The sequence below is a fragment of the Aythya marila genome, assembly GCF_965140915.1.
Source record: "Aythya marila genome assembly, chromosome: 2".
NCBI classification, from domain to species: domain Eukaryota; kingdom Metazoa; phylum Chordata; class Aves; order Anseriformes; family Anatidae; genus Aythya; species Aythya marila.
This window is the reverse complement of record NC_139043.1, coordinates 29,518,379-29,542,997: the sequence shown is the minus strand read 5'-3', so window position 1 is coordinate 29,542,997 and position 24,619 is coordinate 29,518,379. Positions and strand designations below refer to the sequence as shown.

The following is a 24,619-nucleotide window of genomic DNA, read 5'->3' as shown; positions in this document are numbered from 1 at the left end:
CAGAATACTTAGCTTATAATATTTAATCTTTCCAGATAGGCTGTGGATCAAGTTTCCACAACATTATTTGTAAGGAGTGTATCTTCACCAAGCCACCTGTCAGCACTCGTGGGGTTCTTCAGTTGAGATAAACAGCTGCTCCAGGCTTTCCCTAGAGGACTACCTCGTGATGGTGTAACAAAAACAGCAGAAAACACGGAATGACTCTGGACAGTTTTGTCCTTCTAGAAAATACCTGGGTCAGTCAGTACCTTAGTATGCTGGTACTGACACGAGATGACTCCACAGGTCAGCCCAAACTTCTGAGATCCTTGTTCACTCAACTCCAGTTGTCCATTGACCATGTTTCCTAGGCTCCCAAGGCAGCAGTTCTACACAGGAAAACCTCACATTCTTCCTGGAGCTGAGACAGCCCCATCCAGTGTGGTGGATTTAGTTCAACACAGAGTCAGCAAAACAATGCAGCGTATATAGCTGCCTCCTCAGGCAAGGAGAGGTGGGACAAAGCACAGGGTAGATCGCCACATTAAAATCTAAGCCTTCCTTCCTCGCTATCTTTAAAGGTAATGATGGAGTTCAACTTAAACACATTTGTCTATGTTAATACTGCAAAGGTTACTTCTCTGTAGTTATCCAGAGTGGGATAACTACAAAAATCAAACAAAAACTACAAACAAAAATCAGAAAAAAATACCGACTGAAAGAAAAAAGCTCCGTGATTGTTGTTTGTTTTTCCTTGGAAAAGCTGTTGGCTTTTCCAAGTCCAGTTTGTGCAACTCAAGTTCTTTGTGTTTCTCTGGAATTACTCTACAAGAAAACTTCCAGGGTTCCTTGCATATGTCAAAAAAAAAAAACAAGAAGATTACTGAAAGAACAAATTATGTTTTTTTGGTGGCAGTCATCCCAGATTAAAGATGAGGATGCTAAACACTTATTAGCTTTGCTAATCACATGAGAAGAAGCAACATTTATCATGATTCTTGATGATTTCCGCTTCAATACCAAGCCCTGCTTATGTACCTTCATTGCTGCTGTCCTCAGTCACCATAAGGATGAAAGCACTCTGGCTCTCGTCCCTTTGATCTTGCTCTAGAAAGACAGCAAACTCAACTTCTAGAATCTATCCAAATATTTCCGTCCTCCCATTGTAGGTGCCAAAGGATCACATAGGTTTGCTGTACTCTCAAGACAGAAAACCTGCTGAAGTGGCCTCGATACAAAAACTAATCTGCATGCAACTGACTCAAGAGCATGGATACAAGGAAAATATATCCAGCTGAATGCTTGGTACTGATACAGCCTCTGGTCCCTTGCAGAATTATTTTTGTGATCACAAAAGATAGAGGTTTTCTTCGTCTCCAACATGACAGATGCTTTTTTAATGTCATTAAGACATTTTCTGCACAGAGTTACATTTTGCCTGCAAGTTACCATACCAAGCTCTTACCTTGAAAAAGGTTAAAGCCTTCAAGACATATACAGGGTGTTCATGACAACCTTAGAAACATCTTTTTCTTTTTATTTGATATAACTATTTGGTATACTGTTTGGAGCTAACTGTTAATCTGGATCGGAACATTGAAAGATGGAAGACAAAAACAACAACAAAACATATTTTAAATGGACATAGAACTGTGATTTCTCAATACAGCACTTAAAGGATTATTTGTCAAAATTACATTCAAAATTACATTAAATTATATAACAAATGTATTTTTCCTGTGGATAGTCTTAATTTCTTCACATTTAAATGAAAATCAATACATACCTCACAAGAGTTTAAAAAAAAAAAAAAAAAAAGTGAAATGGAGAACAGACAAATGTGAAAGTGCCATTGAAAGTTTCAATCTCTGAGATTTTCATTAGAACACCAGCTCCTGAGCAGACGAGAAAATATGAAAAGCTCAGCTTTTCTTTTGTTTTAAAGAGATCTGTACTTATTTACTTGGCTGCAAAGAACAGACTGGGGATTTGATCGATTAAATGCTCTGAAACTAAAACACAAATAATAACTCGGAAACTAAGAATAACAACAAATCAAAAACAAACCAAAAAAAAAAAAAAAAAAAAGGAAAAGAAAAAGAAAGAAAGAAATGAGAAAGCTTCAGATTTTGGCAACTATCTCAAGACTTCTTATATGGCATCAACAATGATGATGATTTATATGGCTTTCCCATTAAAATAAAATAAAATAGAAATAAAAGCCATGGTTATCTCTGTATAGAAGAGTATAGAAAATACAGAAAATGTCACAGCACTAACAACAAATGGAAAACAACTCACTGAATTAACTGAAGGTCTCCTTAGTTATGTTGTTTATCCTGATAACTTACAAAATGCCTTTAGATACAGTAAAACAACTGAATACAAAATGCACAGTGAGGAGATAAGTGAAAAGGATAAACCCCCATGATCTCTGCCACTTACTGTACACACACCAAGCTGTGCCAGCACAGAGCCCTACCAAAACTCTCAGATTTGCACAAGTCTATTCTAGCTGTAGTATAAGTATAGACTGTGGGGAAAAAAAAAAAAAAAAAAAAAAAAAAGAAAAAAAAAAAGGAGCCTAAATGTCCTAAACATTACACTGAAAGGATGTCACAGTGAAAGATGGCCGTGGACCACTGTATGATTTAACACCTTCTGACATGACAGTTTCTTTCATGTACAATTTTGTACCTTTAGAAATGTTCCTGTTAGCAGATTTTGCCATTTTTATCATCCGACATTTAAGATTCAGAAAATTGTGCCATTTTTATCATCCGACATTTAAGATTCAGACAATTGTGCCATTTAAGGACTCCCTGGAAAGATGTTGATGTTGTATCAATCCTCACAAGCCGTGGTACGTCCCTGACCTGGCCAATAGCCCTAAAAGGGACACTGGGCCAAATTTTTACAGGGAAATCTAATAAGATGGAGCACTAACCCTTCACGGCATTTTGCAACATTGCCCCTCTACTTATTCTAAACTATTTCACTTATTATGCTTTATTATTTCTTGGCTTAATCAACAAATCAACAACAGAACTATTAAACCAGATAGTGTGGGATTATTTACCAATTCCACATAGATTATTAGAACAGAATACTCTGCCATGCCTATGTTATATTTCATGTCTTCAGTTGGATTTACTTGATTTTTAATATGGAAAACCTGATTTTAGTCTCCTTTTCCCTGCTGAAGTTATACCCAAGTGAACAATGTTACAACACATGGTTCCCTAGAAGCAAATAACTCAATAGTGATTTATTTTTTCTTCTCAAACACATTCAGTCCTAGTCAGTACAGGAATCTGGCCAAATGTCTACGAATGCAGTAGCTTCGGATGCTGGCTTAAATTGAAACGACAGATGTACTATCACATGGCAATAAGGAAATTTGTTCTGCTTTCTTTCCCAAATTGCTACTGACCCCAGCCATATCCTTATGTCAATAAGGAGGTGTGAAAACAGGAATCTGGGGAAAGGGTAGACTATTAAAGAGCTTGGAAATGTCTTTTAAAATTGGGTTTGTTCCAGCAAGACTTAAACATCCAGTAGCCTTACTTTAAAACTATTTCATGTTGCTAAAAGCAGTTACCTAAAATCCTTGGCTCTTTCCCCTGGCAGCTTCCTCTGTCTTTTATTTTAAGCATATAAAAACTAAATAGAAAGCTTTTCAGACATAAAAGAAAGCTGAATGCACTGTAAATAACTGACACATTTCAGGCTCTCTCTTCCATTGTGGCTAATTCCATCTTCCAAGGTAAATGGAGAAAAGATTGACTAATCAGGGGAGCTTTTTAACTTACAATGGGCTTTTATGACAGTTACTATGTACTGATGCTTCTGTAATGAAAGGGCTTCGGGACAGCACTGAAAGTACCTTGCTTGTTTCCCTGATGATCCAGCTCACTGACCCCACTGGCAGAGGAACTACAGCAAAGCAAGGTGTGCCCTTCCAAAAAGTGACCATTTCTTGGTGAGAGTAAATGCATACATCAGTGAAAGAAAGGATCTACAATCTTGAGAGCGGGATTATTGTAGAACCACTTTTAGTGATGTTGTAAATCTCCAAGAAAGCATCTCAGCGTGAATGTTGCTAATACCAGAAACACCCATATCCTGGCTCAGGCTGCTTTGTGTGGTGCCTGATCCTGCCTTTTCAAGGCTTTTTTTCCTGGAAAAGAAACTATACCTGTAAAAACTACATTTTTGACAAAATAGTTGTACCTGTCCCACAATCTTTCTGTGGAAGAAACCATATTTGTCAAAGATTCTCAACTGAAGTCTTCACAGCCTGAAATCTTTATTTTCCATAGTAAAGACAGGTCCTGAATGGTCCAAGGTCACTGCTTGGCTGCAAGCCACCTAGAGATAGTGGAGATAGGTAAGTATTGTTTGCACTACACAGACAAGCCACCTTGGAAAAAAAGTAATTCTCATTAGTCAAGGTAAGAGCACGTCACAGCTGAAATAAAAACATCTTATGGATGAGGTTAGCTGCACTTTAAAATGCTTCATAAAGAGCCATTACAAATGGCTCCATATTGACCTTTTACAACTGCTTGAAGGGCAGTTACAGATTACAATGAAGTCAAACTTCTTGTGTTGTGTGGGTTGTGCTTAACAACCTGAACAGGGACAAGACCCAGAAGCTGCATATTGAATACTAGGAAAATAGTTATTTACTAACAGGCACTATCAACACTGGACAGGTTACTCAGAGGCACTATAAATCTTCCTTGGCAGCTTTCAAAATTCAGACACAACCGACTGGACCCTGTGGTAGCGATAATCATTCTTTGAGGGAAAGGTTGGGCTCCAACTTCAATGTGATTCTGGGAACACAGAGTGTTGGGGAGCCTGTTTTGGAGATGATTAAAAAGCTCTATGTTGTCAGAAGCAGGCAAAGTGAAGAGGAGCAAGCCACCCCCAAGCTGGGCAGGCAATGGCAATTCTTCTGCCAGTCCAGGGAAAGTTAGGCTCCAAGAAGGTACAACAGGTCACAAGAATGTAATGAAAGAGGGGTTGTGAGGCCTGAACTAGCGGGGGCAAAGCAAAGGTCTAGCGATGGGTAGAAGGGGGTTGGCTCAGGAGCATAATCAGTTTTTCCAGGTGAGCCCCACTTGGAAAATGGATGGAATACAGAAACCAAAGTTACTGAGGTGCAGCATACTGGCTGATAAAAAAGCTGCCCTATAAAACCTGTTCCTGGATGGAAGATTTGTTCAATACTGCCTGCGGGAAGTCCAGGAAGTGTTGGCTAGAACAGCTATATGGGACATCTTGCTTTCCAGACATGTGGCTTATGTCCATAAAATATTCCTCCCCCCCCCCCCCCCCAACAGTGGAGTTGGACCTAATCCAGTGCACTTTACAATTAACAGTACAAGATGACTTTTTGTTTTACGTCAATGTTTCATATGACTGTTACTACCCTATAACATACTAATTACTATCATTTAAGAAAATGAAGAACAATAAGCAAAGCAGAAGTCCATCCTAAGAGAACTGGATGTTCTGTGCTGACCTTCCGGTATGCAGGGAAGGAAAGAAAAAGAAAAAAAAAAAAAGATGAGTTCCAGCTAATTGTTTATGTCCTAGTCTTTGGCAGCTATGCCAATACAAGCACTGCAAAATAACCCCTAAAAGGACCAAAACAAGAGAAATGATGTGTTCAGCAGTTCTTTGTTATTTGAGATCCAGTAGTGTGCTTTATTTTCTTTTCAGCTGCACTTTGGGGTGGCCTTACAAAAGGAAAAATATATCTGGCTGAGTAACAAAAGGGCTGCCAAGTCTGATCCACAGGTGATGAATAATTGGCCAGCAACCAAACTTAGTCTAAATTACAGACAATTAAAATGGACAAAATTGTCCATCTGTTAGTTCAGCTAACGTAGATGGAAGGTAAAAAGGTGCTAATAATCTCTAAAGAGAAAACATTACACTACATGCTGAAGACCAAATGTCCAGAAAAAAAAATTCTACAGTACAAAACAAGTCAAAATAAGAAGTCTGTGCAAAGAAATTCTAGAGCAACAGTAATATGATGAACTCTCTGATGTTTTCATGTTTAGAAGCTATAAAAATAGCCAAATTGCTCAGCTCCACCATGTACTGTAGATCTAACGTCTTTTCCATTTTAATTGTTGTAGCTAAAGGGATAGTTAGGAAACTCTTAGGAACATATATCAACCTGTGACTAGAGTGTATAGTAATGAATAAATACACATTATCAAATAATGCAAGCATCTTCTAAGTCCTACATGTGTAGCTTTCAGAAACACACGTCCATAAAAAGAAACTACATATCAAGAAGGAAGGATATGAATAATAAAGCACCATAACCACTTAACAGTGACATTTTATATAACAGATATAATCTTTATTAAAAAAAATAATAATAATAAACCTGAAAGTTGTTTTTACTTTTTATTCTAGTTGTCACCCACACGCATACCAACTCCTTCTTCAGATTAGCCAATAGTTCAATAGCTAGGTTGTTTAACAGCAAGTAGATACCTAAATTCCAATTCTTGCTTCGACTTATCCACAGAACTAGCCCGTTCTCCATTTTATTCTACACCTAAGTCACTCACAGCTTTCTGCTGTCCAAAACTAAACCATGTGTCCTCTGCTGTGTGTTCATACTCCATGCTTTCCTCTGCACCTATAATGCACAGGAAATCAATGCCAAAGACTGTTCATATTCTCATAGGTGTTATGCCTTTGCTGAGTGAGATGCCTGAACAGGTCTGTGGTAGGGTCAGCCGAGCACTGGGGTAAGGGATGCAGCTGAGTCCACAGCACAGAAGGAATGAGCCCTGAAGCAGGACTGCCTCTTTTAGTTGCAGCCTATGGTTACTTCTCCTTAGTACTATCCTAAAACTATATCTTCAGTCTCAAAACTATTTTAAATGAGTGGTTTGTGTTTTTTTGTGGGTTGATGCCAAAAAAAATAGTGGTCACACCCTTGTTCTCTTGGCTGTTCATACCTATGCCTATCCCTTCCCTTCTCTACCAGCATTAGCTTTCAGGCTGACATGCAACAAGACACAAGGAAAATCAGTCTCTTTTTCTTTTCTTTTTTTTTTTTTTTTTTTTTTTTTTTTTGGGGGGGGGGAGGTTATTTTGTTTTGTTTTCCTGTTAAAAACATCTTTTTAATGGAAATAATTTTCAGTTACTCTGGATTTTTCACAAGCTGATGTTACGGCTTTCTTTCACAAAGAAGAGATGTATATTTTTAGAATATACTCAGTGCTTCACTAGTGATTTTTCATAACTTCAAGCACATTCTGATCACTTTTCTAAACTTTTTTTTTTTTTTCCTGGTGATTTAAAAGATCTGTAATAACCCTTTTTCTTCTTTTCTTTGGTGGAGAGAGAGGAGCATATGGGAGACCCTAACCTGAGAACCCCTTAAATGAGTTGTGAGTTTATCCCACCAAGTACCGATAGTCTCTTTAAATGACTCCTAAGGTCAATGGAAACCACTTAACTTTAGGCAGGAGCAAGGCTCCTGTGACCCAAATCCAGCTGTAACAAAAAAAAAGTGTCACAAAAAACATCCCCTACTAAGACAACTGGTTTTGTCTCATAAGATTAGATGGAGGTGAACTCTCTAAGCACACAACATTTGGGCAGACGTGTTTAGCTTGATCTCCCCCAGTCACTGAGTGGACTGCATCAGCTGTCCGCATACCAAGCTCAGTGCTACTCTGGTCTGAGTCGTGCTCCATAGCACAGCAAGATCTTAACTCACTGCAACACTAAGTGTTACACAACAGCACCTGGGGTTTGTGCTGAAGCTGAATCCAGCCTGAAGCTGCTCAAAGCCACTTTTGTCCCATAAATTATTCACTTCTTGATCTTTATAAATTCCTCCTCGAAAATTCAGAGGGATGGAGGCAGAGGAAGAAAGGAAAGAAGACGACTTGTACTTGTTCCCCAAGAAAACAACCTGACTGCAGTAGCAAGTGTTTCATCAGATAGGATCCACACTTTATAGCCATTTCAGCAATTATCCTGTAATACAAAGAATGTTCAATATGAACAGCAATTCATTTATACTGTGCAGGTATCATTCACTTGCTAAAAACAAGACGATCACTCAGGCAGGTCTTTGCTCTGGTTACACCCACACAAGGGAGCTACTCTTATGAGATTAGGCGAGGTTAGTTAAAGGAAAGCAGTAGGACAACATAAGGGGAAGAAAAAAAAATAGTAACGAAAAAGAGAAAGAATTTTAGGAAGATTATGTTTCCAGAAAATCCATCACCTGAGTGTAAGGTTTAAATATGCTTCCACCCATGACCAGCCTCAGTGGAGACATGCATTTTTCTTGCATCATTTTGATTTTAAACAATTTTTACTGAATCTCTGGAACAGTTTTTTGGCAAACCTTTCTACTTTATCAAGCATTCTCCCAACACAGAAGGCATAGCTAGTGACTCTACTAATCAAGAAAATATTTTTAAAATGCAGTTTTCTTGAAAAAAGGAGTGAGGCCTAAGAACTCCATTACTCACATAGACCAAGTACAAAAAAGCAGCAGGTATACCACATGCTTTTGTCTGAAAGACAGACAATTTACAATATTACTCATCCCTCAGGCTGGCTGTTAACCCTCATTTCTGAGCAGAGCAGGGTTCTTATCTACAGATACGCTCTGGGGGGAGGAGGGCAAGGCTGGTTGGGTTTTGCGAAATGCACCTATCTTCATGCACATGACTAGTTGACCAGAGGGCTTAATGCATTCCCTTAACCTCAGAAGGTCTGGGCTCACATACAGCCAGCTGCTCCTGAACTCCATCTTTCCAGCTCAAAGCTATTTGTACAACTCAAAATGCAAAGCAAACACAGCAATCATATCCTTATCAGTCCTAGTCCTCACAGCTGTGCATCTTTCATTTTTATTGCTGAACAGTTTGCACTTTTTTTTTTTTTTTTTAAGCCACACTAATTAACAGAATCCAATGAACTACTTTGTAAGATTTCTTCAGCAGAAACCCAAGGGCTACTATTTCAACTAGAGAGCAATCTTATAAAGAGAGTTATTATTGGTGAGGAGAGATTAGAATGCCTCCAGCACCATTGGAGTACTGATAGCCAGAGGTACGCGCACAGCAAGCACACGAGCGTGGCATGAGAAACCAGCTAGGATTGCAAATAAGGCTGCATCATTAATGAGGAACCAAATGAATCAGAGCATGAGGAAAAGCCAATTTAAGATGCCTTCCTGTCTCAGCAGCACTCAATTTAACTGCCTCAAAGGGCCAAGTACCTTCTAGTATCCCCATTAACAGCATTAAACTTGCTTCACGTCTCCCTGGAAACTTTCTGCCCTCAAACCCGAGTTCATAGCCTTTTTGTTTTGCTTAATGGCTATAAGCACATGTACTTGTATTTCATATAAAAATGCTATTAAAAAAATTTTAAAGTACTCATTGTTTGCAATATATTCTTGTAATGGACAAAGCTGTAGGGCATTTATGCATAAATAATAATAATAAATAAATAAATATGTTAATAAAAACCATCCAATGGTGAAATTAAGCCAGTATTTGAAACTTTTTTCCTCTTTCTTCTCCACAGAAAAGCAGATGATTACCTGGAAAAAAAAAAATGTCAAAACTCACAAAGAATAAAACCTTAATCACATATGTGCTATGATTTACATCCTCACTGCCACAGAACCCGTAAGAATAGTGCCAGTGAAGGAGAGGAGCCATGTGCTGAGAAGAAAAAAAATGGCAGTTTTTCACCTGAGTGTTCACCAACATGTCAGTTCTTTGTGAGACTATATCTCAAGTTATGTTTCATTTTCATTTTGTGGTTAATTTGGGACCCACAGAGTTATTAAATGTTGCTTGAAGGCAACATTTCTGTTAGGCCTTAAATTGATACTTGTAATCTGAGACAATAACTGGAGGGGAAGAACATGATGGAAAATGGCCTCAAATGTTCTCCAGAGCATATTGCTTGCTCAGTGGAATAGACAGAACAGGACTTGTGCATGGATCTCTGTTCACAGCCTTTTACATTGCTGCAATGCTGTCTTCAGCAGCAGCCTACAGACATCAGCCGGGCTGTGACCCATGGCACTGCAGACACTGTTTGTGTGCTCTCCTTCTTGCTCTATTCCCTGGGAGAAAGAAAAAAATCTTTAATATTAGTAAATCCAACAGAGAATGAGTCTCAGAGACCCCTACTGAAATGATCGTGCCGTGTTATAAAGCAGCTGATGGCAAGATAGAAACTATTAGAGATTAAGATCAGACTGACCTGTATTTATTACTTCTCTGTAGGCTTCACATGAAACCAGGCTGATCAAGGAAACTCCCTCCCCACCCTCCGCTACCTAATACCTTCTTCACCTTAAGCACATCAACTAACAAAGCTCCGTGTCACTCTCAGTGCTTTCATAACCCTGATCAGGCCAAAGCTGTAACCTGATTTTACTTTTTCTATGGGAAAAAGGGACAGATGGAAAGCATGTGAACGATCTCATACAAGCCTTTTTGGGGTGAGGGAAAAAAAGATCATGTTTATTTAGTGTGAGCCTCCAAAGCTATATTAGAATGGTTTGACTGGAGGGTCAAATGAGTCTGTACAGTTAAGCAAAATGCAGGCTACCAAATATTGCTGGGCAAGGCTTAAAATCCAAACTCTGTGGAAAGTCTTTTCCTTTCTCTAATGTATATGAATTCTGTAAACACAATTTGAATTCCTTACATTAATTTGCTATTTACCAAACTGCTCAAATGCCATTTGAATATGTTATATTTCAGAAAAATATAAATGAGTTATATGATTAGTAGAATTACAGCTGGTCAAATATTAATGCCCAGTGAAAACAAGATACTGAGTTGACATACACTGGCTTAGCTCCCTTTGAACACATGAAGCAACACTGATTTGTCCAAGCCAGGAATCTTTGTAGAGTTCAGACTTATTTACAAGCCTTCTGCTGTTTCCATCCTTTTCCTTAAGCCAATCTTTTAATAATTACAAGCATGTTTCAGCTAGTAGATTATTCACTAAATATTCATCATGAATATTATTTTTTATATTAGCTACCAAATGACCACAAGAGAGAAGTAGATTTTTGTCTGTTTCCTGATGGGATGACTTTCAAGTTCAAAAAGCTGTCAGGAATGTGACTTTAAACCAAGGAACAACTTTAGACCAAGTATTTGTGCACATATTGGTTCGTGCAAACACTTGCATGTCAGGGTATATTGACAACAATTTTCACAATCCATCTCCTGTATTTTCTTGGCAAAGTTTTAATCAAAAAGAAAAAGTCTACTGAAAACTAATCTGATCACTATGATTACTGCTGAAAGAAGTTCAATTTACATGAAATATATTTTCTAATACTTTCTGTAGCAACTACCACATGCTATTTGTAAGGCAGAGGCTGAATTATAGACAGCAAAGATATTAAACCCATGAAGCAAGAGATAAATAGGTGAGTCTATGATCTCCTTGCTTTTTTCTGTCTAGAGCTGAAACTAAGCTATGAACCAAATAAAAACTAGCTTTACTCAGTTATTTTTGTCCTAGGGCATCATATGGCAGTTAGTACTGGACTCAACAACACAAACATCTCAAGGATGCAGAAAGAGGGATGTCCTCCCTGCACATCTTCTTCCCCTTACTTCCAGCTGCATGATCCCATGGCCTCCTTGCAGCTGTTCTGGAGCAAATACACCTAAACAACAAAGAGTTTCAACTCACTAATCTAGTAGGGAGAAAAAAAATCATAAAACAAACAACAAAGTCTTTTTTTTTTTTTTTTTTTTTAATTGTGAAATTCACACTAGTGAATTCAAGTACCAACCAGTTTGGTGAGTGCCACACTCAGGTCAAAGCAGGATGAGAAGACAGGCCCTTATGGCTGGGAGCAAGGAATGAGCAGAAGGAAGGGGAAGAAGCAAGGATGACCTTTCAGTGACAGTCACTGAATGGGTTTAATGTGCATATCATCGCCCCACACCTACAGTAAAATATCAGAAAGGAGTGCAGTCTTTTTCCTTATGTATATAACATCAGGAGCTGTAGTGCATACACCTGCAACACAGTCTCCCTAGAAAATATTAACTGGATGTTCACAAGATGTTTCCTGGAGATTTGCTTCTAAAACATTTAGAGCCACACACTTTCATCCAACAAAAGCCTTTTACATGGAGCCCTGTTTGCATGACAGGCAGGAAGGTAATCTGCTAGAGTAAAAATTACACTGGAAATAAGGCCACCTCTTTCAGTTAAAATTAGTCATGCTTCAGCATTTCCAGTGCTGCTTTGATGTATGAGCATGTACAAGACCCATGTATACATCAGCAGCTATAACACAGGTGTTACCTACACTAGCCAAGTATTTTTCCCATCTCTCCACTTCTATAGCCAAGAGAAACATTTCTCAAAGCATCATTGTTTTGCTTGCTTTCAAGCAGACCAGAATGAGGCTCCCTTTACTGAGTCACATTTACTTAAAATCATTCTTTTGCACCTGAAAAGCCTTTTGAAATAAACATCCTCAATGCTCAAATTGTCCAGAGGGCATAAAACTGAAGATCAGACTGAATACAGAATGGAAGGCTAGGAGACAAATCAGATGACTTTATTTTTTTTCCCATTTGTCTTATGAAGCCGTAAATTGCTTAGAAGAGAGGTACCAGCCGCCTCCACATGCCCAGCACATGTCGTTTCCATAGGAAATAAACAGACAAGAGTCTGTTTGGGCCAAATCCTTAACAAACCCAAGTCTACATAGCACAGCCATTTTCAGCATCACCGTAGAATTTACCCCAGCTGCAATTCAAATGCTGCTGGTCTTCAAACAGCAATTTTATGCATTTCACACCCAATGCCAGGGTCAGCGGCCTGGTTGGAGCATGGAGCTGCCCCCTGCTCCTCTCCACCCAGGGCGTCAGCATTCTTCCCCAACCCTTGGGCAGGTATGCTGATGGACCCAGTCCACAGCAAAGATCCATGATCATTTGCATTAGTACAATTCACAGAGAAAGAAATACACTTGGGTGTTAGGGAACCAATAGGCAATGTTGGCCAGGAACTTGCTTAAACTACTTTTGTCATCTATGTTGTCATTCTCTTGCATGAAACTGCAGCCTGGATTGAGGACATAAGTCTCCAACACTCTGTGCCTTTCTTAAAGACTTAGATCCGGGCAAAGTACTTGCAATATGTGGCTGTTATGACCAACTTGAGAATGCCCCTGGTTTGCAACAACTTTCAAATTTTGTTTCATTTTCTCACAGAAGGCACTTCACACAATAGTTCAGATACATTCAACTTTAATTTCCAGTAGGATTACTCTGAGAAATCTCTCTAGCACTGGTAGAGCCAGAGAACATTTCTGAGGCACGGCACGTAGTCCCTGGGTGTTACATCACTGCCGTTTACTCCCAGTTTCATCAGGATAGCTCCACCCTGTTCCAGTGCAATAGAGCTACAGTTCATCCTGCAGGTGCTACAAACAAATTCCTTAGCACTGATTGCATCAGGAGAGATCTGTCTTTAAGCACTTCATTATTCTTCAGTCTAAAGTACTTTCTTATATGACAATCCTCAGATCCTCCTCCTTGTAATGGGAAAAGCAATCATTTGCATTATGTAAAGTTTAAAATATAGGACTTACTTGTTCTTCCCCATTAGAGTTCAGTTATCACTTTCTTCAACATCTTAACGGTGCAGGAAAACAACTAGCACTTGGTAACCAGACACCTGATGTGCCAGGTGAGAAACACAGAAGATGATGAACATGGGTTTCTTTAATTAAAGAGATGATACTCAGCACACAGAGCCTTCAAATGTGAGGATTACTGTTAAACCTGTATATTGTGGAAATAGAGGATCTTTAGGAATAACAGTTCAGTCTTTAACTGTTCATCATGCTTATCTAAAAAGCCTCATTCTGGATTCCATTTGACAAACAAATTGCCACTACTTGTCAGGTTATTCCTGTCATGGATGTGACAAAATAATTCATGAATGGATTTTAAAGTGTATCTGATTTCCCTCCAGCTACTTGTAGTCTGTAACATTAAGGGAACAGTACTACAAAAGTACTTGAGGCAGAAAATATAGTTTAATAACAAGGATATATATTTATATATATAATCAATATACATATATATATATATATATATATATGATAGCCTTAAAATTAGTTTGTCTGTGGAAGTGCAGCATTTCTACAGGAAATCTGGAAAAAATGCAATTCTGTTTGTATCATCACTGGAACTAGGAAAATTACAATTTCAGTGATTTTTCAGTTAAAACTTTATCCTTACACTGTTGATAAGATCTAAAAAACATCAGCCTGAATTCTGAACTGAAAAAATGTGAGAAAGACTTTTAGAATAACAAATTTACAAGTATATTTGTTTAAATTAAGCTAGACTCATAACTGTCATCTTAACTTCCAAAATACTTATAAAAAATAAATAAATAAGCCTTTAAAGCTATTAGTCTAAATCCAATAAGGAATCCAGGTGCAAAAGAAACACCTAAAATCCAAAGCTGTAAACCCGACCATATCCAACCTGGCACCCCACACACTGCTTCTGCTGAGGGTCAGGATGGCTCTGGGCTGGGCCTCCAAGTACCAGGCTCCCACCCAGGCTTTGCAGAGGTTACAGCTCCTCCACAAATTCCTGACGCACCTCACTCATTATGTAATCCAGGAGAATGTTTTATTCTGGCAGATTCAAAATTTCCTTCAAAGGAGATGAAGATGCAGGTACTTTAATTAGGGAACCTTGTAGTTCTTGCATTTAACACACCAGGGCAGTGATTTGCCTTCCAATTAAATGATAAATAGTTAATACCTGTGTGCCTATTTTTCAGGAAAGTGCTTTTCTACAAACACCATTCTGAACAGTCCAGGTGAAACTATCCTCTCATTCAAAAAATAAATAAAACAAAATGCAAGGTTTACGAGAGCTAGAGGAGGAGACTAATCTCTCACATTTATTGTCAGACAGTCAACTGGAAGAAGGCAGGCTATTGGCCAACCTTCATAGGCATTTTATATACTTTTCACAGACGTTGGATAGAGTGACTGCACCATCCATAAAAAATGATTTCCTAATTTTCAGGTCAAGATTATCCAGAATTGCATTCACTCATTGTGCTGCCAGGCAGGGAAGGCCAAGGAGACTTTAAACCATGTGTAGGCACAGCCATGTGATATAGTAGACACCATGCAACTCTTGTACAAGTAAGTTTAAAGGGAAGAAATTATAACCTAAAGTAGTACATAACATATCTCTAGGGACTGCCAAATCTGGCAGTCAGACATCCACTGACCCTTGCCAGGCTGTTCAGCAGCAGTCCTTGATCATAAATGATTCCAGCAAGGTAGAACAAAACCTGCTCTGTTTAAGGTTCTTACCCCTACATATGCTATATACATACAATACTTATCAGGAAGGCACAATAATAATTGTTTTAATAGAGTGACTGAATTATTTAAATGAGAAGTGAAAACAAACAAACAAAAAGTTCGTATCTTTTTTGCATCCTGCTGTTAATATTTCATGCTATAAAACTTAAATATTTATGGATGTTGGGAAAAGTAGGAGTTATGTTCTGTCAGAATGATCTTCCTACTGAAGAAGAGCTTGGTCTTTACAGTTATTCCTAAAATAAACTGGAATGAATAACATTGTGGTGTTTATGTTTGTTTGTTTTTTTAATCTGCAAAACCTGTTTTTGTGTGTATTACTTCCATTGTCAGAAAAAAAAAAAAAAAAAAAAAAAAAAAGATCATAGGGCTAAGAATTTAGCCTGGGCCATTTCACCTATCTTCAGTTCAGAAGGGTTCTCTAAGTATAAGATTTTGATTTCTCCTTTTCTTACACAAAATCAATTTAGTCTTGTTCTGACATGAGATTAAATACCAATAAAAAGAACTATTTTGTTGAAATACAGAGGTACACAAACACTATCACTGGCTTTCTTAACCCTGACCACAGAAACCTGTTCATTCTGATGCATGCAAACTAAAGGTTTTCTGTTGTTAGTTAACAGGAGCTTATACACCACATATCCTGACAGTGTGTACCAACAGGAAATGTTACTAGAGCTTTTAATACTACTGTAAAAAGGATAATAAAGAGAAGGATGAAGTTTCCCATCTGAATCTTGCCTGATAGCATCAACCCATGCTGCTTTGGTGTGACTCAGCGTCTGACCATGTTATCCATGAGCAGCAGAGCAGATTACTCAACTAGGTAGTCTTTCCTCGAGACCTTGAAGGTGCTGTGGGGCTTCAGAAACAGCTAGAGGTTAAAAAAAAAAAAAAAAAAAAAAAAAAAACACCTTTTGCTGAACTTTTGCCTCTTGCACAATATATTTAGTCTACATCCCTGCCAAATGTTGCCTTCCCAAAGCAGCCTTGACAAGTAGGAATGCATACCTACACCATAATTGGTATGCTACATTGTTTGATACTCCAGAGCTCCAGCTCCTTTTCTTATACAGGATTAGCTGGCTAGCTAATGGAGGAAATCTCACATTACCCAACATTTTCCCCCACCTATGGTGATCACCTTGCAACTTGCAGCTGCACAAGATGTGTATCCCCACCTCAGCCACCAAAGTCTGCAGCTTTTACCAGCTTAAAGCTGGACCATGCAGACAGAAAATAAATGTCCCCTTCAGCTTTTCTTGACAGTCTTTTTAAGGGGACAGGACAGACAGATGGTGATAGGACCCAATTTAGAAGCAGCAACTAAATCTGCTTGCAAACATGAGACAGAGCTATTCCACCAGGTTGTGGTCTGAGGCAGCTTTGGTGCAGGTACACATTACATTCGCCAGCTCTAATTTGGATACTGGGAGCTACTACAGAAGGGCAAAAAGGGCAGGTGCACATAGTAATGGAAACAACACAGACCAGAATCATTAACACTACCCAACTTGGATTTTTATTCTTGCCTTGTCGTGATAGTCCTGACACTTAGGTTTACAGACACAGAGACCAAAGTTGTAACTGCACCCTGTGGTAGGCTTGCCTGAGTCAGCTTGAAACCAGCTCAGGGTATTGTTGCACTGATGCTTTAAGTCCGAGGTGCAGTGAGAAGGTGCAACCCACCCTTCCTGCTGCCAATTAAGCTTCATAACTAACTTTCAGCTGGATCAGGAACTGGATTCAAGTCCACAGTCATCTGTACAATCACTACTAGTGACTCAAAAAAAAAAAAAATGGGACTGTTTTACATTTTTCTTGGCAGGATAATGGCCTTCCATCAGTGTTAGCCAAGCATGAAATCACACCCACAAGCACCAGCAACGCTTCAACTACAGTAGAGCTCATGTGGAAATCTGGGTAAAAGCTTTCTGGGAGCTAAAGATGCTTCATGTTGCCACACCTCTATTTCTTAAGCTAGTTTGGCTTCTTCCAAAGTTGTTCAGGTGCAACTGAGCAAGCTGCAGCCACTCTACAGTATAGGTTGTAGAAATGCAAGGAAGGGCATGGCAAAACAGACAGAGTGTAAATGTCACAACCCAGGTTAGAGATGCTACGTCATCTGCAACAATACTTCAAATGGAGGGGGGTGTGAACACCTCTTGCAGAGTTCAGGGCAGGTTATGTTCAGAAATCTCTTAAGCTTCATTCCCAATGTTTGCTTGTTGTTGCTTAATTTGAAGACAAAGTGTTACAGGCTCTTCATAAATCTCTTCATTATTCTCTATCACTTTGTATAAAAGGAGAGAGATGTATCATGCTAATGTCTTGTTCAAACTGTACCAAGAATGACACGATGAAAGGGGCTTGGAACTGAAGCTCCTGTTTGAGAAATCTGTTCTGCATACTTTTAGATTAATTATGTTCTAGTCAAATTATATTTTTCCTCTTCAGTCACATAGAAATGAACTCTCAAACGATTCTCCCTGCCCCTTCTTTCCCTTCCCATTTTTATTTAAGTCTTAAACAGTATGTCTGGATTGCATTCAGGAGGCGGTAGATGCAATTTGAGTGCCACGATGTTTACCTTTGTTTTGTTGTGTCTTTGTTTTACATTGAAGTGTAAGGTATGAAGTAGTAAGGCATAAAGAACCTTCCAATGCTTCAGTATCTCTTCAGACTAGATCTAGATCTCTAATCACAGAGACACTGATTGCATGCAACACCAATGCTTTGTTTGCGCTTGATGTCTTGAATTCTATGATATTTGAGTTTGAGGGAACCGGTCTGCAGAGCTTGAAAAGAAGCCTATTTACAGGCAAGTTTACTTTCATCAGTTCCTCCATAACAGAGATTCTGCTTTCAGCCTCCACATCAAGTTAAGAAATGTTAATACTTTTATGAATTCTGAAAAGGAAGGAGAAAAGTCTCAGAGACGTGAAAGCCTCATTACTTTGGCTATATGAATTAATATTTGTGTATTCTGAAAGATCTTATATATATATTGTATTTCAGAGTTCTCTCCTTCTGAATTTTAAAGAAGATTCTAAATTTTGCATTAGAAAATGCAAAATGTCTAAAGAATGTGGTGATGAGAAGCACAGGTCCAACTCCTAGTATAAACTCTATAGCTGTAGGAAAGCTGCTTTTAATGGAGCTACTTAGAATCCTGTCTGAATTAATTTCTTAGTACAGGAATACCACTTATAAAACTACTATTCTAATAACCAAACCTACCCTTTCAGACATCAGATTCTCCTTCAGAAGAACAAGTGATTAATCAGTCTCCTATTTGTTTCTGAAGTATTCTCAGGTGAAAGACTGTCTTTATATCATCTTTCTCATGCAGCAGTTCTTGTTAACTTTTTGAAGTGTGTACCTTTAAAAATAATCCTTTTTAACCAGGTATAGGTCTACAAAGCAGCCTTGAACAAGTACAGTAGCAGGTGAATAATATGCTATTTAACATGAAATGCCTGAGAGGTTTTCCACATCTTCACCATAAATTGCTGATAAATTCCATTTTTATTGCAGGCTTTACCATATGAGTAGCTTGCCAGGTCTGAACACATGAATCAAAGTATTGAAAGTCTTGGTAAAAAGCAACTGTGCCTGGGATTTACCAGTCCCAACAATGTCTCTTCTAATTGCCTTTTTATCCCAACTGATTTGCCTGCAATTAACAGTCCTGCCTACCCTGTCTTTGACATCGACTTAATCCCTCAGGAAGACAGATTGCTGCAAAAATTGCTCTTGGCTCAAAGAAGGATAAAGACCTGAGTTCCCTTAAAAAAGGGGAAGGGAGAGGAATTCCTTCCTGTGGCTTTGTAGCAATGTAATAATACAAATGTACTTGCTCCTCTATGGAAATGAAGAACAGGGAGTTCCCTTTTGGGTAGCTGTTATCAGCCAGATACTATCATTTCCCCCCCCAGACACCCCTTCTCAGATCTCAGATCTACGCAGATAACACATGCTAGTCATTTAGTACATCCTCATTTACATAGAGTACAATGAATTACATTGACTTCAAGGTCTCAGATATTTAAGAGTAAAACTAAGCCACAGCTAACAAAGCCACATTCATGTGGAGTTTGGCTGGCAAGATTTGCTTTGGATACTTCCAATTATGAAATTTCATCTTTCCATAACCCTCACCTAGCTGTGTTAATACCAGGTGCAATTAATCCATAACAAAAAGGCACAAGTGGCAAAAAGTGAATTTAATAGGGATGTTACAATAAGCTTAAGTCCCCTTCCTACAAGCACAATAGAAGTCACATCACAATTTCCATATAGCGAAAACAAGTTAATTCCCTCCTGCAGTGTGTTATTCTGGACTACAGCGTTGCCATGTGTGTTGAGGCAGAGCAGAAAGCAGCAAAAGAAAACTGAATAAGTACATCTGTTGACCAAGAAACTATTAGTTCAGTTATATTGCTTCCTCTGTCTTTTCCTCATGTCTATTCTACGTGTGCAAACAAAGAAGTAGCACCTCACTGTGTTTTGCATCTGATATTCATGACAAGGCCCATACAATGGCCTCAGCCTCCAAGGCCAGCTTGCAGTTTGCATTCAAACCACAGTTTCCAAACACAGCCATACTTTTAAAAGCCTCTGGGCTTTCAGTCCCACTTCAGACTGCAGTCTGTGGCTAGAGATGCTTGTACAGGAAAAGCTCTATCACAAAGAGCTGCTAAAAGCAGAAATCCTTCTCAGGTCTAACATGAAGCAAACCTGTAAACCTGTAGAAGCTGAGCAAAGAACAAGCTTTTCCAGGTTCATGACAGTGCAAATATGAAGTTTGAGTGGTTTATATGTGAATAACAGAATCCCTAGGTGGTGGGAGAGGTCCCTTGGAGAACAGGGTTGAGGTCACCCACCTCTGCTTGCTCGCATGGCCAAAACAATTTTATATATCGCTCCATAAATAGCTTTCCTCTCACTTAATAAAACCCCGTCCTCACCTTTTTCCATGCACCTGTGTTTGCCTCACTTGCAATGTTCTACATTCAAGGAGAATAAAAAGCAGTTTCAATGATCTCCAAGCCCATGTTTGCATAATGAGCAGGGACCAAGCAAGAACCAGGATTTCTAACTAACCAGATCAGACACAGTGGGAGTCGAGTTCTCCCACTCCCCAGCAGGCCAAAGATAGGAGATACTCCTTTAATGAAGCTGGCAGCGACTGCTACAATAGGGTAGGGAAAATTTAATCTCTAACAGCACGCCAGCTTTAAAAGCAAACACCCTAAGGTAAACACACAGACAATGAGACTCTTTCAGCTCTGCATAGCCCCCTGATTTTGATCCTCAGCCTGCTCCTCCTGTCCTCTCTTTTTGCCTGCACTGCTGTGACCAACTCCTCCCCCCCGAGCTGGTGGCATGGTTGCTGGGTATGCTGATAGACACCTTCCAGCTACAACCAGCTATAGCAGTCACACATTGCTCAGCATCACAGTACTATACCAGCCACGTTTCTGTGAAGGATATTGCCCATAGCTCCTTACTGCAGCATTTAAATGAGAAGAAAATTGCTTTAAAAATAAATAAATAAATATACACCTCCAGATCCAGAGTGTGTATATAAACAACGTGAGAGGGAACAGTCCCATGCTGGGCCTAAGCTCTCAGGCTGCACAGAAGTTTTGCTGTGAAGTTTTCCCCTCACCAAGCTGGAAAGCCAGCCCACGTGCGTTACCATCCTGACATCTCGGAGCAGCCATCCCACACACACTGTAGGGCAGCTCAGGAGAAGTTATCTTCAGTGCTTCTCTGATACACCTACATTTGAGACCCAGCCTTGAGTGCCTTCCAGCATCAGCTAGCACAGGTAGGACTGCAGGACTGCTGCAGGGCACCCACCTGGCTGCAGCCTCTGGCACAGCCCAGGTGTTGGGAACAGAGGGGAAGCAGAGCCTAGATGGGTCACTCAATGTCAGCCTGCAACATTACAATTGTCAGGGTTGTACTGTCCCTGCAGAAAGCAGCAAACTTAGAGCCGTATCCCCAGATACATCTGGTATCTGTCCTACAGAGCTCAACAACTCTTTAGGATGAGGCATAACCACCACGTCATGTGCAAGAGCTTTTGCTACACCCTTCACTAGAGAAGCACCAGCCCTAAACAGCCCCTTTGCAGGAACCAACAAAAGCTCACAGGAGGCAATCCAATAAGTTTACACACACACAAGAAGCTCCTCAGAGGTCAGGTCTGGCCGGGGCCAGCTGAGGAAGCAGAGCTGGCAGTCCTGCAGGGGCCAGGGCTGAATGCTGTGCTGCACCTCCCCACTCACAGGCCACTCCAAGCAGCGAAGGTCACCCCTGGCCACAAGTTACAGCAATTTTTGGAGATGCACACATCTAAGTGACAGATATCTGGGTAAGGCCACTGTGGCTTTCCATCAGCTCAGTTACGCACAGCTGAAGCACTGCAGCCTCTCCCCATCCCAGCCTCATGTCAAGGGGGTGGGGAGAGGCCTGAGGAACAAAACATTGGCATTTCCTTCAAGTAGGAGTTTTCCCAGTTGAATCATATGCTAAAGTGAAAGCAGAGGTGAAAACCAGAAATCTGCAGCAAGACATCTACAAAGGAAGCAAGTTTAAAAGACCCCAACAAAGGTGGTTTTCATGCTTTTTGTCCAACATCATGTTTCACATCCATTCAAGTCTTGTTTCTTTCAAGACAAAAGCAGAGATTTCAGTGCCCTCATCCTACTGCGTTACCACTTTGCATCACTTTGTGTCCTCCATAGGTAGCCTTTCTCTGAAAAATTATACTTTTTGGCCTCATGAATGCTGATTTTATTTAATGTAAGTTGTAAAGGTACTTGGAATTTGAAATCACCATCCCTACAAGAAGGGATCAAAAATTTCACAGCCACCCCAAACCAGAGATTAGTATTGCTTCCTTTACATGTTTCTTCACTTTTTTTTTATGAGTATAACTTAGCAGTTCATAGTACATTTTGATATTTAAAAGAGACTGTATTGTAGTTTTTTGCTTGTTTGTTTGTTTTCCACACAGCAAAATAAAATTAAAATATCTATAGTTCCAATTAGGTCTGGTTTAACTCCGCTCCATACTCTGTGAATACAGATCTGTTTTCAGAATTCCTTCATTCATTCTAGTAAACATCAATGTGGTAAGAAATCCTGTGTAAAGTCTAAAAGTATCAGCTTAAGTGCTAGGAAGGGGCTCTTTGTGGGAAAGGATACCTGAAGTGGTAAATTTCTGGTTTTGCAGTATCTTAATTGAGGATCTGGAAGCTGAGGCACACATTATCACACTACTGAGACACTTACAGTGACTAAAAGACACAGCCCAGGTTAAAAGCCACAGATAAGATTAAAGGATACATCTGACAGGAGATGACCTGCCATGGGAAGACACCCTGTTATAAACTCCATGACCTGTTCAGGGGGTTTAGGTGGCAGCAACAGGCCAGGAATCAACCTCCTAGCACTGACATTAAAACATCAAGAGGAATAAAGAAAAATGTGCTTAACTTTCATTTTACATGCAAACTATAACAAGTCGGGAGATAGCAGAAGTGTCCCTGCCTGAATTGTGTGTTGTTGTGTTTTTTTTTTTTTTTCCCTCCTTCTTTCAGTGCTGGCTTCATTGCTTCACTGTTCAGTACAGCATGTTCCTTCTTTCTATCGTCGTTCCCCCCCCCTCTTCTTTTTTAGAAGGCACATAAGAACTTCAGAAAAACAGCACATGCTCGCTTCGAAAAATCTTGGAGGACTGGCAGATATCTGTGCTTTCTGAGCATCAGTGGGGTTTTCTAACTACAAATTCTTCAGATGTTGTGGGCTTGACAGAAACTATTCCCAGCTTGTTGTTTCCCTGCTCTTTTTCACAGATTTACAGTTACTGATGAATAGCTATATGTACCAGCCCAGCTGCTCTGTTCTAGCTGTAAAACAGTTTTAGTCAGCTAACTGGATAAGAGAGCTTAAAATAGTACAGCCCTTTACTCTTTATCAGCTTAACATTTTCCAGTACACAACACTACAATCTGAGAAGTACAAAACAGCCTGTTCATAATTTACATACATTTTCTGGAGCATTGTTTGATGTTGTTTTAATATAGGACTAAAAGAAAATAGGATTTAACTCTTTGCATTGTCATTCTAAATACTGACCACAGATTTCGGCTAACTGAGCTCTTTTCCATTACAGCAATTACTCGCTAATTAACAGGCTATTTGCAAGGCTTTTGCCTTTCTCTCAGTTTTAGAAAAGACCCTGTTGGGGGATTCCTGCCTGGTGTCCTAAACCAGATTGTACTTTCTAGTCTCTCTCTAGACACTGAAAGGAATCTTATTGTTAGGTCTTTGTCTGGTTTTAGATGAAAAGCCTGAGCTTTCCTTTATTCCCCATCTGCGGAGCTTGACGCAGCGGTAAGTGGCCAGCACCAAGACCATTTGTCTGAACTCCAAGGTTAGGAACAAAGATCAAAACCTTCTCCAATTCTAATCATTGCAGAATAAAGTAGTATCAAATGGCAGCTATTTTAAGACCGAATTCATTTTGACATGTTGAATCTCTCAAATCCCCGGTGGCACTATGCCTTTTGGCAAAGCTTGCAGTACTAGTCATGCCAATAAAGCAGTTTGAATTGGACTGTCTTTTTGCCCAATCCCACTAAAGCCATAGTAATTGGTTCAGATATAGTTGCTCAGCTGCCTTGTTGAATGCTAAAGCTACCAACCAATCTTGACAACGTGTTTCGAGCCTGGCAAAAAGGAAATGTAAAGTGAATATTCCCATTCATGTCGCTGGCCTGGAAAGGTTATGCATTACCATTTTGTCTGGTTTTCCATATGTATTCCAGGACCTGATGGCCAGTTTCAACCAAACAAGCCAGAAGGGGAGAAAGGTATTTAGTTCCTACATGGTTAAAGAAAAAGAAAGAACAGAAGAATCCAAAATATCGCAAGTCAGGCAGGCGGGGCAGGAGGCCGGCGTGGCTGACCAGGAACGTTCTAATGGAGATTAGGCGGAAACAGAGAGTGTTTCGCTACTGGAAGGAGGGCCAGGCGTCATGGAAAGAATACAGGGATGCTGTTCGTGTTTGTAGGGAGAAAGTTCGAGTGGCCAAAGCACAGCTAGAGTTGAAGCTGGCTGTGTCTGTGAGAGAAAATAAAAAGGTTTTTTTTTAGATATGTGAACGGAAAAAGGAGAA

At 39.6% G+C, this 24,619-nt stretch overlaps 1 protein-coding gene across 3 annotated transcripts in view; it reads right to left on the bottom strand.

Moving 5' to 3' along the window:
* LOC309875546 (uncharacterized protein) overlaps nt 1–24,619 on the bottom strand; it is a 273,711-nt gene that overhangs the window by 196,620 nt on the left and 52,472 nt on the right. Inside the window, exon 3 of one of the 3 annotated variants that reach the window (XR_014317053.1) lies at nt 4,231–4,353. The exons of the other annotated variants lie outside the window; for them this stretch is intronic. The gene's annotated coding sequence lies outside the window, so the exon portion shown is untranslated. Of the gene's footprint in view, nt 1–4,230; nt 4,354–24,619 lie in introns of those variants that run through there. 3 annotated transcript variants of the gene reach the window in all.